Source organism: Galeopterus variegatus, unplaced genomic scaffold (genome assembly GCF_000696425.1).
Source record: "Galeopterus variegatus unplaced genomic scaffold, G_variegatus-3.0.2 Scaffold7413, whole genome shotgun sequence".
Taxonomy (NCBI): domain Eukaryota; kingdom Metazoa; phylum Chordata; class Mammalia; order Dermoptera; family Cynocephalidae; genus Galeopterus; species Galeopterus variegatus.
The window spans coordinates 85,354-90,131 of record NW_007733524.1 but is presented as its reverse complement, the minus strand read 5'-3'; positions in this window follow the sequence as shown (position 1 = coordinate 90,131).

Here is a 4,778-nt window from a genome sequence, read left to right as displayed (position 1 = left end):
CCAGCAGAACCTCAGTCCCTAGAATAATACTCATATACCTTTGTGCCTTCATGACCTTTCAACAAATTAGTTGTTCATGCAAAATAATCTTTTTAAAAATTGTAATGATAATTATTAAATATTACTTTAAGAACACCACCACAAGTAACATAATTATGAGTTTCTAATGCCTACTTCTTATAATCTCCTTTAATGCAAGCCCATGAGACAATATGAAAGCAAAATCTAGTATAAGACATTTGTATAGGTAGCAAAACAATGTAATGCCAATCTAAAGCATTATGAAAAATGTACCTTTATCCAAGGATATAATCTAAACTATCTATATACATAGAAAATGTTTTTTATATCTTTAGGGAAATAATCAAGCCATATTAAATTTTAAAAAATCAAAATACAGTAAAATTGTATAGTTTACTGTGTTTTAAAGCATGAGTATATCTCTGTAAACACCATATCAGAATATAGAACAGTTCTATTATACCCCCAAAACTTTCTTGTACTATTCCTTTTTAGTCATACCCTCTCCCCTAACTCTTGGCAACCATTGACTTGTTCTCTGTCACTGTAGTTTTGTCTTTTTGACAAGGTAATATGAGTGGAATTACCTGAGTACAGTATATAACCTTTGAAATAGGCTTCTTTGGGTTTGTCCTATGTAAGGTTTGCTGAGCTTCTTGAATCTGTCTTTGCTAAGAATAAGCTAAGAACAGAATTCCTTCCAGAACCTGGCTTAAGGATGGACCTCTAGGATGATTGGCCTGCCATTGAAAGAGAAGAATGTGGGCACAGAGAATCTGGCGGTTTCTAAAAGTATCTTACCAACCTTGACAGATGTACAAAATATGTGAAGTTTATTTTATAATAACCTGAATTCTGTGTTTCTCATATCTGAGCATGCATAAGAAATCTAGCCACGCTTTTAAAGAATGCATATTTCAGGGTTCTGCCTCCATAAATTTCATTTCAGTAGACTGTGGGGTGCAGCCTATTTTTCTGCATTTTTAACCAGCACAAAGTGATTTGGAAATGGGTGGTGTCAGTCACTTTTTGAGAAACACTGATCTAGATAAAGAGATAGATGTGCTTATCACATTTTTCCAGGGTCACCAAATTGAGTGGCATTCTCAAGCCTTAAGGGTTAGGAATAGAATTTAAAGTTTACTTAGATGACTTAGCCAGCAAAAGTGAAAGTTGGCATGAGAGGAATGAATGCAAGACAGTACCAGGGAGAGAATGGAGAAGTACTGGCTTGGGAAACTACTGCAGAAACCAAACCAGTTACACACTAGGGATGAATCAGCAACATGAGGTATAATTAAAAAGAACCTGATATAGATGTGAGTTAATGGAAGTATGACACACAGGAGGTGATAATTAATCCATCCGCTACATGGCACTGTCCAAATCATTATTGCTTCTGTTTCATCATCTGAATTTTACTAAGGATATAAGAAATTGAGGTAGAGTCTAGAGAAAAGGATTACAAATTAAAAAAGGGGAAGGAATTCAACTCTATGAAAATAACAGGAATTTGGATTGTAATTTATTTTTGTAGAAAAATAAAAATATTCTTTCCATACATAATTGTATGTTATTGCAAACAATATGGAAAATAAAAAAACTTGGGAAGAACATAAATATTATCTACTACTCAGGAACAACTAGTTTTGTTTCCTTAGTGGAGTAATAATTATTATAAATGTAAAAAATACTTTTTATATTCCTTTTAATGTGGTTATTTTAAATACTCTTCTGTGTAATTATACATTATTTTAAAAAATAATTTTTAAATGACTGCATCATATTATTCTACATAAATGTGGAATATTTTAATTTCAGTTTTTATGTATTTAGGATATTTTCAATTACTCACAACTTGAAATAATGTTTTAATAAATATCACTAAATAATCAGTATTCCCATTTTTTAAAATAATTTTATTTAGGGCCGAGCCTGTGGCGCACTTGGGAGAATGCGGCGCTGGGAGCGCAGCAGCGCTCCTGCCGCAGGTTCGGATCCTATATAGGGATGACTGGGGCACTCACAGCGCTCACTGGCTGAGTGCGGTGTGGCCGGTCTCAAAAAGGACAAAAAAAAAAAATATTTATTTATTTATTATTATTATTTCTTTAGTTTTATTTTATTTTGTCAATATACAATGTGATTGATTATTGTGGCCCATCACCGAAACCTCCCTCCCTCCTCCCTCTCTGCACTCCCTCCCAACAACCTCATATCTGTTTGCTTGTCTTAAAAACTTCAAGGAATTGTAACTGTTGTGTCTTCTCCCCCCACCAGTTTACTTGTGTATTTATTTATTTATTTTTAGCTCCCACAAATAAGTGAGAACATGTGATATTTCTCTTTCTGTGCCTGACTCGTTTCACTTAATATAATTCTCTCTAGGTCCATCCATGTCATTGCAAATGGCAGTATTTCATTCTTTTTTATAGCAGAGTAGTATTCCATTGTCTACCAATATTCCATGTGTCTGTTTTTATGCCAGCACCATGCTGTTTTGGTTATTATAGCTTTGTAGTATAGTTTAAAGTCTGGTAGTGTTATGTCTCCAGCTTTATTTTTTTTGCTCAGAATCGCTTTGGCTATGCATGGTCTTTTGTTATTCCATATAAATGTCTGGATAGTTTTTTCCATTTCTGAGAAAAATATCATTGGAATTTTGATGGGGATTGCATTGAATTTGTATATCACTTTGGTTGGTATGGACATTTTCACAATGTTGATACTTCCAATCCAAGAGCATGGGATACCTTTCCATCTTCTTCTGTCCTCTTTAATTTCTCTCAGCAGTGGTTTGTAGTTCTCATTATAGAGATTTTTCACATCCTTGGCTAACTCAATTCCTAAGTATTTTTGGTTTTTGGTGGCTATTGTAAATAGACAAGCTTTCTTGTTTTCTCTTTCAGCATGTTCACTATTGGAGAATGTCCCGTTTTTGATTATTTACTTATTTTAGACTCCAATTAAAGCCGAGATACAAAAATGAAAGTCAGAAATATTTTTAAGATTCATAACACATGTGATCCTCTAATTCCAGGCCACTGCAATTAAAATAAACATCTTATTCCTGACTCTGTCCTATAGGACCTTGAAGATACCTTTCCTGAGGCCCCCTTTTTAATTACACTGTTCTGTGGCATTAATTGTTGGTTAAAATGAACCTCTATAATTATTAGTTAACTTTAAAAATGATAAAAGTATTGAATGGATAATTCAAAAGTAACTTGTACCAAAAGCAGGTAACAAAAAAATAAAGCCTTCAATTTCTTCTACCCAGTGACAACCACCTTCAAGTATTTTAGACATTTTTTTCATCTTTAATCATTTCTCCATAGTAATTTTATTCCACATCTTAAAAAATTTTACACACAATTTATTGACTTTCTATTATGTGAAATGAGGATTTATGTCTTTTACATATCCTTCACCTGAGACAAATGCAGTTCCCTCCCCTCCCCCAGCCTTCCCATATGGTTATGTCACAGGAGTATTTACCCTGGTGTTACTATTTAAACAATATTTACCCTAAGTCCATGGTGCTTTGCAACTGCATTTCCTTTCCAGAAATTAATGATTGCCTAAATTTTCCACAAAGAAGCCCTTTCCAAATTTGTTGACAGAACTGTAACATTTCTCACTATCTATTAGAGTTGGTTAGAGCATGGTGCCAATAATAGTATGGTCCAGGGTTCGATTTCTGTACTGGACAGTAACCAAAAAAAAAAAGAAAAATCTATTGGTTCTATTTTCTCCCTAGAAATATTCCTCTTGGAACTCTCTGTCCTTCTGCTCCTTGTTCAATCTGGACTGTCACCCTATAGGCTGGCTGCATAGCTCAGGTCCCCTTTATCTCTCTCTTTAACATTGTCCATTGCCTGGATTTGTTGGTTTCTGATGGAGCAGGTCCTGTGGCAGTTTTCTGAACTCATAGACCTTCTGGCAGACTTTCTGAGATCTTGCATGTCTAAAAATATTTTTATTTTACCCTGATAGTTGGTTTATAAATAGACTGTTTTTCTAGGTTAGAAATAATTTTCTTTCATTTTATTGAAAACTTTCCTTCATTACCTTCTGGTTTTTATTTTTACTTTTGCAATATCTATTACCATTCATGTGTCCAGTCCTCTAAGTCTGTACTCCCTCCCTGCCCCACAGTGGAAACTTCTAAAATTCTCTTCGTATAGGTGCTGGCTTGGAAATAACTTTTAAGATAAATTTCACCACTAGGTAAATCAAAGATAGATTCTGTGGTTTTTCTTCTAGAATATTATATTTAGGAATATATTTGTGTTCTCTATTAAATGCTGTGTGTTCTGATATCATTTTTTTCCCCAAATTCTCTTTCTTTCAGAGTCTTGCCACTCCTCATGATCCACATCACAGCTCAGCTGAGGGGGAGGGGGTGAAAAACAACAGTACAATTGCCAACAGAGTGAGAAGAGAAAATGATAAAATGGCAGTGACTTTTCCTCTAAATCGACTGGTTGATTAAGCTAAACATTGTTTTATCAGTCAGTAAAATGGTGAGGCCAACACTCAAGGCAACATGGCATGCAGGTTAAAAGCTACTTTCTGGGAAATAAGCAGCAATAAATATTTTTTACTGACTGTTGTCAAGAGGCAGGATTGAGCAAGAGAGCAAAGAAGAAACAAATGATAGTGTTGAGGAGGATCATATTCAAACACTTGCCAAAATGCTTCTTGTAACCCTGCATATCCTGTCTTTAATGGCCCATCTAATCCCAGCAAGCCTT